A 15,060-nucleotide genomic window follows, 5' to 3' on the forward strand; every position below is an offset into this window, starting at 1 on the left:
GATACTTGAGATAGGACATGATTTGATGATAGGATACTTGTGATGATTACGTGATGTAGTTGGAATTTCTCCCTAGCTGAGAATGAGTGTTAATTTCACAACTCAGTGACAAGTTCCAATCATTAGACTAGATTCCTCTTTTCGAGAGGATCAATTTTGATCATCGAAGCATTAGATTTAGATAATGGAAAGTGTATTTTTGAAGTGAAGCCCACATGTGCACAAAAGGATAGGTCGACCCTAAAGAGAAATTGGACACCCTTGGAAGCCTATAAATACAAGTGACCTCAACCTCATTTGGACATTATCATCATCATCATTCATTCTTATTTCTTTGGTTTGGCTTGCACTGGTTTGCTTTAGTTCGCGAAGATTGGTTCATACATGTCCAAAATTGCAAGGGATAAAACTCGCATGTGCGATTAGGGTTTTTGGTTCTCAACCGTAGGCATGGTACAAGGTATTTTTGGTCATAACTACAGGCACACGGGCTCATGAGTGTGGTTGGATGGTTTTAGTCACACACACATACACTCTTTCCGTGCGGCTAGAAACTAGGGTTTGATTATTATAGTTGACTACAAATATTGAGATTTAACAGTGGAATTCGATAGTTGATCGTAGATATTGACAATTTACCGCAAACTTATTGTTGGATTCATCTCTTGGATGTTGTTTAATTGATTTTGCAAGATAGTTTTGTAGTTGAAGATATGGATCATTGTACTCTCTCTTCGCTGAACATTGTTTTATGAAAATATAATAAGAAGAAAATTTTGAAAGGATTTTCCTGCTTTGTGGGGTTTTCCCTTTTCTCCGACCAATCCTGGTGTCTGTATGTGTGAATGTTTTTCTTCTATTGGTCCTTTATGTTTCCCTGCATTGATAATGATATTGTTCTTTCTATATAATTTCGTATGTTTCTGAATAATATTGTAAGTCTGAATAATGTTATGATGTTGTGGGGTGAATTCAATATTTAAATGATGAAATGCAATTATCTAAAGCAAAGAAAAATAAATCCCTAACAAAAATCAACAACTTTTAAATCTCTTGCAGGAATTATTCTATCGAGTTTTTCTAGGGGATAAAAACATATTCTAAATATATATGCTCCATATACCTCTAAGCAGAACTTTTGGAATCAGGTGGATTGTTATGGTCTATTGAAGATGCGATCTCTTATATTGACTTGAGATCTAAACCTGAATATGTCCATTGATGAATTATGGCGCACTAAATGCAAAATGGATCAGATGGGGGAGTACTTTAAAGAATATTTTGGACAAAACCATTTAGTGGACATCATTGAGTCCCTAAGTTTCCTACCTAGGGGAACGATCAACCCAGTGTTGATAAAATTTCAAAGAGACTGGATCGTTTATTGGCCCATGAAAATCTAGTGGACTGTCTTGGAATGTTGCAAACATGGGTTTCCCCTTCTTTCTATTCTAATTACGACCCAATATTCCTCAATTGGTGTGGGGAATGCAAGCATATTGTCACATCTTTTAAATTTAATCACTTTTGGCTTAAGGATAAGGAATTTGATAATTTGGTCCAAGAGTCTTGGGTCAAAGATTGCAGTTCCAGAGACCTCTAGGATGGATTTGGTTAGCCGTAAACTTATTATTTTGAAAAAGGTTGTGAGAAGACAGGAACGTGAAAAAAGAGGAACAACATCAATTAATTATTTGCAATCAACAAAATTCTTGAAGATTTATCAAATCCTTCTAGACTAGAATACTTCACAGATGCACAAAAACAAAGGGCACTGTCTCTTGAAGTGTGCAAGCACCATATTCTAAGCCTACACAAGGAGGAATGGAAACTTAATATTTGTGCGATATGGGTTCCCAGGGGTGATAAAAATATATAATTTTTTCATAATTTTTCCTTTAAAAGGAGAAGACATAACAATATTTGGGAACTGATGGATGACGAAGGAAGGTATATTTAAACTCAAAATGAACTTCAATAGGAAGTTTTCCTGATTCTTTGGTAACCAATATCATGCTAGGGTAGGGGTGAACATATAGAGACAATTATAGATCATTCAGTTCTATTCAAACATGTTCAGTGAAGAAGAAAGTGACATTGTTGGGTGGTCAATCAATCCTGAAGAAATGAATTTGGTATTAAAGTCTTTTACTAGGGATACAACCCTGGGTTTAGACGAGTGGTCAATCGAACTATTCCTACATTTTTTGGACAACATGGGGTCAAATCTTCTATTAATGGTGGAGTCTTGGTCCATTTGTTCAATTTCTGGTGCATTAAATGGTACCTTCATTTCACTTATCCCTAAAGTCACAAATACAACAACATTCTTGCATTATAGGCCTATCTTTCCCTATAATATTATTTATAAAATGATTTCTAAGATCATTTCATCCCGTTAAAAGTTACTTTGTCAAAATTTATATCTCCCGAACAATTTGGTTTCCTAGCGAATCAACAGATTTAGGATGCAGTGGCTATTGCACAAGAATGCCTACACTTTCTCAAAAGTTAAAAAGAAGGATGTGTGTTTGTTGAAATTATATTTTATAAAAGCATATGACTGTGTTGATTGGGGCTTTTAAAGATAGATTTTACATAAGATCAATCTTTTTGTGCGAGTAGTTGATTGAATTATGGCATGCATCTCTTCTATCAATTTCATACTTTTAATTAATGGTGTTCCTTTTGTTGAGATTTGTAGCTTGGGAGGTACTCCAAACCCTAGGGTACAAGAAATTTGACCCACATGGGCTTTGTGGGAAAGAGTACCCAAGGTGTGAGCTTTGCACCCGAATTTGTGGTTGTGAATACAAGAGTTATTTTGTAAGTTGGACCCTTGGATCATGTGTGGCACCCTTAGTGGAGCAAGGGGTTACAAAGAAAAACAAGGGAGCATTTGTCAAATGAGGAAGAATGATTTTTCATTTATATGCGTGGGCTATTTGGGAAAAATTTCAAGTTGAATTTGCTTTAGGAGAACCCTAGAAGAGGGTTAGTCCTTCACCCACAAGATCATATAAATAAAAGAGGATTGTGACCTCATTTAGAATCAACACAAGTGTATCTCATCAAGTGACAAGAGAAATATGAGGCAACCGCATTCTACAAGGGCAATCTGAAGTGAAGGAGTGGTTGAGTTATTATCCTCTTCTTGTGATCTGATATGGGCATGTTTGGGTATGTATCTCTCTGAAATATAAGGCAACAAAAGTCTGGTTCCTAGGGAGGAAGGCCAAATTTTGTTACAACAGTTTGTAGAGGGTTGAAAGCCCTATTTTGGAGGGTCGAAGGTTCAAAGAAATTGTTGGAGGGAAGTTTCACTTGTTGAGGGACTTGTGTAAAAATTTGGGAGAAGGTTATACCAGTTTGAGGAGGTTGAATAGTCCAAATTATGGCAGGACAAGAGCCCTAACCAGAAGGCATATTACCTCAAGTATTGTGCTTAGATATATGGAGAACTCAAGGTAACTGATAATGTCTTGGAAATGTATGTGTTTGTCTCTTTATGATTGATGGATGTTAGGTGCTGAGGTATAGGTTTGGGATAGGTTTTGGGGCATCTTAAGGAGTAGTTTGGAGGGTTGTTAGTAGGTGCCAAAAGTTCCCTAATTGCATACTTGTCAAGGACAATAAATCTTCTAGGAGTGGTAGAGGTATTATCCTAAGGGTGGGCTCTTTGAAGGAAAAATTAAAGCATCCAAGTGGGCTAGTGTATCAACCCTAGTTCACTATTAGAGAAGGCCATCTTCAGTGTGAAGAAGGACAATCTCCAAGCCCTTGACTTGCCATCTTGTAGTAGTTGAGTAATAGAAGTTGGGAAGACCTAAGAGTTGTTCACAAATGGAGTTATGAATCATTGATTGAAGTCCTTATGTGTTGACATCCTTGGTGGAAAAAGGAGCATCTAGAGGCTAGTTTGACTGGGCCTATGTTCAGTGACCTAAAGGAGCAGTGTTGACTGATAGAGGAAGATTGGAAGAGTTGCAAATTGGGAAGCGAAAGGACCAATAGTGGTGTTCAGGGTATGTGGACTGAAAGGAATTGTGGAGCATGCTACAACAACAAGTAAGTCAATTGGATATTGTTCAAGGTAGATTGGTTGTCAAAGGACTGACACAAAGCCTCAGTTGTATTCTTGTATCAATGATTGTATGAGCGCCATGATCCCTAGTACGTGAGCCTTAAACAATTGTATTAAATATTGATTAATATAATGAAGTTGGGTTGAAAAGATAAAAATTATCTATTATGATCTAGTTGATTTACTGTTGTGCTTATTTTGCTATGCATGGTATTGTTGTGGCATTTGAGTTGGTTTTGTTAGATATTGCAAGACCCAAACCTAGATTCACGAGTGTCATGGAAATTCAACATAGTATTAGAGCTACTTTTAAGGGCCAGCGAATCATAGTGTGCATAACGAGTACAAATCAAGAGGGAGTTGGTTTCATTGTTGTTGAAGGACTAAGAGCAATGGTAAAGTTGTCGGCTGATCTGCGATATGAGGACAGGTTGGAAGGGTTGTCTAACTATAGTGTAGAGGCTCATAGGGAGCCAAGTTCTAGTGGAGGTTTGTAGGTTTAGAGGGAGAATGTGCAACCAAGAAAAACATGTGGTAAGTAGGAAGCAGGGGTTCTTCTATAGCTAGCAAGAAGGAATTGTGGGATTGCCCAAAAGCATTTCACGAGAAGAAGAAGCATGAGGCTTCTCATGGTAGTGAAACTTTCAAGAAGGGTGTATTTTATGTTACAGGGTATGCTAGAGTGGTGAGCACCAAAAATTGGGCTAGTTCCGTCATCAATGATGATGATGATGAGTTACTTCTTAGTGGTGGAAGTACCCCCCTCACTAAGAGGGAGTGTTGAGATCTGTATCTTGGGAGGTACTCCAAACCATAGGGTACAATGTTGTGGAGGAATTTGACCCACATGGGCTTCGTGGGAAAGAGTACCCAAGATGTGGGCTTTGCACCCAAAGTTGTGGGTGTGAATCCAAAAGTTATTTTGGAGGTTGGACCCTTGGAGCATGTGTGGCACCCTTAGTGGAGCAAAGGGCTACAAAAAAAACCAAGGGAGCATTTGTCAAATGAGGAAGAATATATATATATATATATGTTATTTTATTTTTATTTTATTTTTAATTTTTATTTGTTTTATGTGAGATTTTTGAGAAAAATTGCAGATCGACTTTGCTTTAGGAGAACCCTATAAGAAGGCTAGTTTTTCACCCACAAGATCATATAAATAAAAGAGGAATGCGACCTCATTTAGTGACGCAAGTGCATCTCATCAAGTGATAAGAGCAATCTGAGGGAACCACATTCTACAAGAGAAATTTGAAGTGAAGGAGAGGCCGAAACTAGTACAAATGGGGTTAAAATTCAACATATATTCGTGAGTTATTAAACTTATAGTCGTTGGTTATCCAACACATTGGAGATTTAATTTCCATCGGTGGAATTGTTTCGAATAGGCAACACTTTTTTAGCGTTTGATATTTGACGGGATAGACGTCAAATATTTGATGCCAAATTAGGCCAAAAATGTCTTTGACCATCTGACACTTTGTGGTCAGATTGGAGATGGAAACATATGTCGAATTTGCGGCAGGATAAACGTCGGATACCCCACCATAGAGGCCAAAACATCCGACGCTTGGACATTGGATATGCAACGATGTATTGTTTCAGGCCAGCAGGATCCAACAATTTGTTCCGTCAGTATGGAGTCAGATGTTTGAAGATGTAGCGTTGGATAATCTATGCCACAATAAGTTTAAGCAATGGGTTAAATGTCGAATATTTGCTGTCATAGAGTCCAAACATCTGACGCTTGAATGTTGGATATTCAACACCATATTATTCCAGTCCGATGGGATCCGATGGTTTTTCCATCAGAATGGAGTCCGGTGCCCGAAGGTGTGGCATCAAATAAATGACATTCTAATAGTTTAATGTGGTGGGAGTGTTATGGAACTGACTCATTCGTCCGTCGGTACAAAGTCAGATATTCGACGGTTTGTTCCATTAGAATTGCGTCAGATATCCTACGGGTGCTAGAGCATTAAAAATAAAATAAAATTTGATCCGGGGATTGATTGGTTGGGGAGGCATTCTCCTGTGTCTTTGTCAGTTTGGGCATTCACTACTTTTTTATTTGGTAGCGCACTTTACTTATATCGCTACCAAATCAAAAGGTAGCCTGAATTAAATTTGATATACTTTAAATTTTAGGACCCCATGAGAGCTGTTTTTAATGAAATATTTACATGTGATAACAAAGTGAAATTGTGATCTAATAGTTTTGGGGGAGGCTAGAGCAACATGGGTTACAATAAAACTCAAAGGAGAAATAGTGACAAAATTCGCTTGGGGCTTAGGATGGACAACAAATAACCAAGCATAGGCCCTAACATTATGGCAAGGAATGAGAACAACTCTGTCAAATGGAATGAAACGACTTGTAGTATTTAGAGCCTCCATGATCACAATTCAAAAATTTTATCATTCGAAGAAATATCGAGAAAAATATTAGAACCCTCTTAAGGCACGAATTCGAATGTAGGGAAAATTTGATTCTATTAGCCTTTACCATATAAAAAGGGAAAATAATACAATTGTCGACAATCAGTGTAATAAGGGGTCAACCTTGGACGAGGGGTTACTCTCCCTGGACGAAGACTCTCCCTCCATATGTCACATCCCATGATAATTAAGCTGACATCAATCGAAGGTCCAAATGCATTTAAGAGATTGAGAAGGTGGATTTTCTGAAGCACCAAAATCTTAATTAATGTAATAAACCTTAGATCTATGATAAGACACTTGTGGGAGGACAACTGGAGATTAAGTTTGGTCCCTATTAAATTAACGTCATTGGAATTGCAAGTTGGTGTACCTTCAACATCAATTCATTTATGTACGAGTGAAGTTGAGAGCAGGGTGAGGGATATAGTGTAGATATTTGGTGGTTTTCGATGTAGATAGTGTCTAGGGATATTAAATTTGAAAGAAATGGTTGACGATGCAACTGGAGAAGGAATAGGGAAATATAAACCATGCATTCATCTCATAAAATATGCAATAGTTTATGTGAAAATCTCAATGTTTGGCAGTATGGCCTCCCCAATCACAGAGATCAGTGGGAATGGTAGTTTGGTTCATCTTTCAAAAGCATTGGAGGAAATTTCATGTTCAATTAGGAAGCTTGGGGAGCAATTCATCTTGGAGGCCCGTTCACATTTCTCATTGCTTAATCGACAGATGGAGGATTTGTGGAAGGAAATGGAATGCCTCCAAATCATGGTGGTGAAACTGACAAAGAAAGTGGACACTCTCAAGCTTAAGGTGGATGGCATTGAAATTAAAGCATACTTGGCAACTGTCAGTGTTTTGAAAGAAGTCTATGGACTTAGTGATCCCCTTGCAAACACTGATGAAGGAATGTAGAATGGTGACCCCCAGGATTAGCTTATGGGAAATTTTGCTGAGAAAAAGGATGAAGCAGTGGAGAACCAACAAGCAACTAGAGAAAAAGTGGAAAATGTAGCAAGTGACCAGGCAATATAGATTAGTTGAATGTTATGTTTTTTTGTTGAATTCTGTGGAGTTTTTTAATGAATATATAAGATAAATAATGTAAGAATCCTTGCATGGAAAAGACCAGGTATAATTAGAATGCTTTGTGTGCTCTCCTGGTCTATGGCAGAAGAAGAAATATCTCTAGATGTAAGGGTTCTGACCCGTTCTCTAGTTGAATGAATATAATATAACCATTTCTTTAAAAAACAAATAATGATATAATAGTGTTAATCCATGCATGGGATGTGTTGTAGCCAAGAAAAATAATATATATATATATATATATATATATATATATATATTTTTGTGTGTGTGTAAAGAAAAAAGGTTGTATAGGGGCTCATATAGGCAAAGTATGGTTAAAATCATTCACAAAATTTTGATGCTATATATTCAGACTAACCTAACATTTTAGGCCTATAAAATGGCTCATTGATATATGAATAAATTGAAGGGTGGGCCACCCCACATCGGTGGAGTATTAAGCACATATCCATGATTTTGGACCGTTTTGTTTCCATATCTGAACTCCAACGTATAAAAGAATAAGAGTTTATGCGGGAAAGAGCCCTTGAGAGTTGGTCTCTTGAAACAATTGTTTGGGAGATCTATGGCTTAGATCTTCCCCGCTACCACTCAAGGGAAAACCGTTTACCAGCACAGAATACCCTGAGGGCAGAAATGGGTTTCTGTTGAAACCATTTGCGACTGTAGGTGAGTATGTAGCAAGTGATCCAGTTCACCCACCTCACATCGTTCTCCACTTCCATGTTACCTTCCACCACAATCCTTCCATACAATTTCATATGTATCCTCATCATTTTCATTCTCCCGTTTTACTGTTAAACAAAACTCTACTTTGCTCCATCCTATCCTTATCAGTCTAGACACACTTCACTCTTGCTCTCGACTTAAAATTGCAACATCCTCCTCGAAATCATCCAGGTAGTAACTCCATGTATAAACATAAAGAAATTTGCTACTACTGATGAATTCAAACTGAAAAAAAGAGATGCAAATTTCTTCTACAATTTGCGGAATAGAAAATCACAAGATAGAAAACATGCAATGACATGGAACCATCAAAACACAAGGAACACAATGATTTTACAATGGAACCCAGCTGGGAAAAACCTGTTAGTTGCTTTTCGTTAAACATATGAGAATGATAAACTATTACAATGTCAACTTCAAGCTCTAAAGCACAACTTGCACTTATAAAACTATTCTCCTGCTCAATTACTATCTCTAGCCAAAACTTAGCCTATTCAACCCCCCCAAATTCCTTCTATTTCCTTGCGCAATCCTAGAGAAATTGAACTCCTAAAAAATAGGGGAATTCCCTATTTCATTGCGCAAATCCAAGGGAATTAATCACCTACTTAATTTCCAAGCCTGTACACTCATCTAGTATAAAATTGATGATTACAATGTGCCTTTCCCTCCACTCCAACTAGGCAATTTGAATTCCATGCATGTCTAGGATATTTTTGGCTGGTTGACTAGTTAACTGAGAGATCGGTGAGTTAACTAATGACTAGAGCTCAGTTAACTGAGTTCCACTTAAAATAACTGAACTAGATTGCTAACTTTTTTCAATAACTACATGCACAACTCTACTCCAAGCCTACAAACTCTAATTTACTGATCTAACTAGGTGACAAGGTCATGTGACTCAAGCTAACTGCAATCCAAGTCATCATGCTAATGTGGAAAATCAAATTTCTCAATTTGACTAAGGCACAAGTCAAATGGAGGTTTTTCTTGCTATATTTCTAACACTCCCTCTTTGCAAGAAAATGATTTTGCGCCACCCCTATCCTGCACCTGTGGAACTCGAATTTGCCTCTTGACAATGCCTTTGTCAAAATATTTGCATCCTTCTCCTCAGTGGGAATGTACTGCAACATCATGATTCTCCTCTGCACACAATCTCTCAAGTGATGGTATATGATATCAATATGCTTGGACCTGTCATGAAATACTGGATTCTCAGAGAGTTTGATACAACTATGATTATCATAATAAATCACTATTGGATCCATCTCCTAGCTGAAAAGACCAACAAGAATTTTCCTCATCCATATGGCCTGGCATGCTACTTGACTTGCATCCATGTACTCGGCCTCTACTGAGTTGGGTGCCACATACCTTTGTTTCCTACTATACAAGGAAATAGCTGCAGACCAACACTGAAGATAGCTCCTGAAGTACTCTTCTTGTCTGATGGATTCCTTGCTCAATCTGCATCAACGAAGCCTTGGAGCTTCACACCACCTGTACTCCTATACCATAACCCATAATATGTTGTGCCTCTGAGGTATTTGAGCACATTCTTTGCTGCTTTCCATTGAAGCTTAGTAGGTTTCACCATAAATTGACTCGACTGATTAACTACAAAGCATCTGTCGGGGATTGTGTTCACTATATACATCGAAGACCCCACAAGTTGTTTGTAGGTGGTAGAATCTAATGTCTCTCCTGAAGAGGTATCCTCCTTCCTCTGATTTGTAACTAGATGAGTGTCCATAGGTTTGCATCCTGCACATGAAATCTCTAAATTATTTTAGAGGAGTAATTCCCTTGACTCAAAAACAACTCTCCATCTCCCTGCCATACCTCCAACCCAAGGAAGTAATGCACTAAGCCCATGTCCTTCATTTCAAATTATCTTGAAAGACCCTCATTGCAAGAGTGGATCCACTACTCATCCCTTGTAAGTATCAAGTCACCAACATAAAATACAAAGACAACCAACTTGCCATCTACCACAATGTGATAGAGGTTGGCATTTGCTTCAGTTTTGGTCAATCCCAATCCATTGAGATATGTGTCAATCCAAGTGTACCATGCTCGGGGTGCCTGTTTGAGACTATAAAGGGATCTCCTGAGTCTACACACATGTGTCTCCCTACCATATGTCTGAAACCCCTCAGGATTCTCTATGTAAATCTCTTCCTCAAACACCATTGAGGAAGACAATCTTCACATCCATTTGGTGGATCTTCCATCCCATTTTTGCAGCTAATGTTAGAATGGTTCTGATTGAGGAATATCTTGCCACAGGGAAATTTTTTTCCTCATACTCAACTCCCTCTACCCGTGAGAAGCTTTTGGCCACAAATCTGGCCTCATACTTCTCAATGCACCCATAGGATACTTGCTTCACTTTGTCACTCCATTGACGAAGACAATCTTCACATCCATTTGGTGGGTCTTCCACGCTATTTGTGCAATGAATGTTAAAATGGTTCTAATTTAGGAATATCTTGCCACAGGGGAATTTTTTTCCTCATAGTCAACTCCCTCTACCCATGAGAAGCTTTTGGCCACAAATCTAGCCTCGTACTTCTCAATGCACCCATAGGATACATGCTTCACTTTGTAAATCCATCTGGAACCAAACACTGATTTGCTCTCTGGTCTTAGCACCACCTCTCATACACTTTTATTCATGATGGAGTCACACTCCCCACCCTGGCATCAACCCACACTGGTTGAGAAACTGCTTCCTCAAATGAGGAAGGATATGACTGAATGAGTTCTATCATGAGAGCCATATAACCAATGTATCTATATGGTGACCTCCTTTATTTGCGCAAGGATGTAGGAGCTCCCACATTCTCCCTAGAATCTTGTGCCAACTTATAAGCCTCTTTGGTTCTCTTCCTCCCGTCTCTGGAAGATTTTGGTTTAGTGGGTGCCTCCACTCAACCTCCTTTCTTCTATTCCACATGTGGCTACTCCACAACATCTTGAAGCTCTATATGAGGCTCCTCCTTTAGATCTAGAAGCTTCTCCTCTGGCGGGATACTTAGCTCTTGTTCTAGAGATAATCTCATAGCCTTCTCCTCATCAAATTTGAGATATATCCTCACAACTATCATCCTGAGTGAGGGAAAATACACTCGATAACTATGTCGTGTCTCTATGTATCCTACAAAGACTCCCATCTCAGTTGCGGGCTCCAATTTCTTCTTTCTATCCTTGGAGACATGACAATACAGAATATCACCAAAAATTAGAAAATGGGATAAATCTAGCTTTCTCCAAGAGAAAGCTTCTTCAGGTGTGATCATGCCAAGTATTTTGCGAGGGCTCTTGTATGTCCTCTCATTTCCCATCCCCTCATCCTAACCCGCTGGCTCTCAGAATTGTGCAGTTTTTTCCCTCAGTCCTACCTGAATTGCGCACTGCATAGTCTAAGGGCTCAAGCCTCACCCATGGCTTCATGAACTTCACAGCTGCATAGTCACTGAGCCCTCTCTCCTGACTTGTAACTTGGTTTCGACTTAGTTAATGGATCAAAATGCAATATCTTAGACTAGGGAATTTTCATACTGATTTCGTCTCTTTATGAGTGAATTGCAGATGCAGGTACGCTATCATACCATGGAAAGATGATGAAGAAGGATATGAAGGAGAGAAGCATGTTGAAAGACACACTTGTTGCTGAATACACAAGCTGATCAATCAAGAAAAGCAAAAGGGAAATCAGTTTGCAATCACAAATGGAGACTTAAGATCATTGAAGATTCCTTATCACCAAGTCATACAGAGGTGAAAAGCAGAGCATTCTTAAGCAGACACTTAACACTTAGCAACAACAATGTCTTGACATCGCCACATCATCACACAGTCCATGTCAACAATGTCATGTCATGTCATGCCACACCTTGTGGCCAATGATGTAACATATTTTTCAGAAATGTATTGTAAAGTGAAAGTCCAAAGGACATGTGTGGAATACGAAGAGTCATGTAAAGTTGGAAAGTCATAGGAAGTCAAATAGTCATGACGGTAGTCAACAAGTCACAAGGAATGGGAAGCATCACCCCTTGGTTATATATACTCCCTCATTGTATGAGCAAAGGGATTTTCACCTTGGCTCCTCCTGCAAGGCATTAGAGAGATAAGCTAGTTCTTTTGAGGAGCAAGAAGTGGCTCCAACGCTCCACTACTGGAGCTAGTGGTGTTCATTGTATATATGTGTCTTGGAACTTTTACTTAATATAAGAAGCCCTATGGGCCAACACACTCTTCATGCATGGATTATGGATATTTGTAAGACTATTTTGTGAATGTTTGTAATTCATGTTTGCTTTCATCTGTGCTAAAGTAGTTGAACTATTTTGGTTATTTTGGTACTTATCATATTGAGAATGTGTTGTAATTTCTATTATCGTTGTCGCATCCTCGTGGACTATTCCGCTAGATATTAGACAAATCTTCCTCGTTATATTGGTTTCAATGACCGTTGCATCTATGTGGACTATTCCACTTGATGTTGTACAAACCCTTCTTGTTCATGTGTGTCTCTACTAGGGTGGTACTACTACCTCTCTCTTAGAGGCTCACTTTTTATCCCCTCTACAGTGAAAGAACTTTGACACACATATGGAACACTCACTAGGCACACCCCCCTTGCTTTTCGAAGGCACCACACATTCCTCTCTCTTGCTGACAGTTAGAGCCAAGGAAAATCTATAAGAATACATGGCAACCAGGCCGATATTCTGGATGGGGCTCCTACTCCAAACAGTGTGAAGTCTAATTGGGACTTCACATCGAGGAGACCCCTTGGTTGACAAATTTCCAGCAACATTAACACAAATGAAAACAAAAGGTTTAATGATGACATTGGCCAAACTATATGAAAAACCCTTGGCCTCAAATAAGACATTTCTTATGAAGCATCTATTTAATATGAAGATATCATAAGGTGGATATGTTGCTGATCATTTAAATGAATTTAAGATGGTTACCACTTAATTAAGTTATGTAGGGGTAAATTTTGATGATGAAGTAATTAGGGCTTTTCTATTTCTGTGTTCATTTCTAGAAAGTTGGAATGAGTTAGTTATAGCTATTAGTAACTATGTCTCTGGATCTAGTACTTTAAAGTTTGATGATGTTGTTAGTGCCATCTTTAGCAAGGAAATGCGTGTTGGCATTTTGGCACCGGTGTGGCGCTATGGTTCAAGTGTTGTCCTTGATGGCAACTCACTTTGGTGACAGATCTCAGTTCAGGCGCTCAGAATCAAGGAAATCTTGTATACGCAGGTTCACCTTGCCGAAGACCCGTATACACGCGGGTTATACGTTCAAAAGTTGCGTATGCGTATACACACACTTTTATGCACAGAAAAGCGCGTACATGATGGGAAACTTATTTTTGGTCTGTGGTTGTTAGTCCTTGGAATTTTAACCTATGGTTTTGGACCATGGTATCTTGTCAGAAGTGTTGACCCCAAGTTTTGGGCCCTTGGTATTGGTTTATTATGGTTTTGGACCGTGGTATTGTGGAAGGACTAAAACTATAAAAGAGGAAGGAGATCATGTGGCAAAGGATCATCTGATTTATTGAATATCTGATATCGTGCTAGATCTGGAATACTGGTGATTGGGTTATGGTGCAGATCTAGATCTGAATGAAGGAGGAACCTGAGCGCGAGAAGGATAAGGACTATTGATGGATCAAAATCTCAAGGCTTGAACATTGGTATCTCTGTATGATTTTGATCTGTTATATGTGGCGCACTCTTGATCTATAAATTTGGGTTAACTAATGTCTGAATGTTTAAAAGAATAAATTATCCTTTATAGATCTGTACGCAGGTTCAGTGAAGTGCAGGTGCGTATACACGCTTTTTCTGTGAATGAAAGAAGCGTATACGCAGGTTGGTTGTGGTACAGAAGCGTATACACGCAGATTGATGAATAGTGAAGTAGCATACATATCTTGATTTATGTTCTAGCTGCTTCTGTTTTATTGCTGCAGTGTTCTGGGTTCAGAATTGGTGTTTGATTACAGTTACTGTGTTCTGGGTACAGCTGACAGAGAAGTGTTTATCTGATTCAGTTTTTGATTGGTGAAAAGGGTTTGGTTGATGCAGAAATACTTGATGTTTGATTGATATTACTTGTGGATCCAGTCTGAAAATTAATGAAACGAGGTCCCTGAAAGCAGAGAGAAGGTTGCAGCCTTCTGCAGGTAGGAGCCTGCGTACTAGTATCTCAAGCTAGTACAAGAACTAAGGGGGTTGGAGCTCCCTTCCAGGAAAGCTGGAGAACGAGAGAGAGTTGTAGCTCTCTGTAGGTTGCAACCTGCATACTGGTAAAGACTGCACCAGTGCAAAACATTGTAAAGAGAAGTTTCAAATTAAAAAGAAGATAGAGACAAGCAGCAGGGAGTTTTCACCCATATTGGGTTTCCTCCTTATATCTTGTGTTCATGTGTGTGATTGTCTTCTACTCTGTTTCACTGGTTCTAGTACTATTTATTTGCTTCTGATTCACAGATTAATAACTAACATTTGAAAGATAAATCAAATTATAAGTCTGCTTTATATACGCGGTTTTCCTTATCTAAAGTTGCGTATATACGCGGTTTTTATTAACTGAAGTAGCGTATATTATCTGAAAGTGAAAAAGGAAATATTTGTCTTGATAATACTGATTCACCCCCCCTCTCAGTA

The sequence above is a fragment of the Pinus tabuliformis genome, chromosome 8 (genome assembly GCF_031772625.1).
Source record: "Pinus tabuliformis cultivar Carrire ecotype Pingquan chromosome 8, CPIR1, whole genome shotgun sequence".
Lineage (NCBI taxonomy): Eukaryota > Viridiplantae > Streptophyta > Pinopsida > Pinales > Pinaceae > Pinus > Pinus tabuliformis.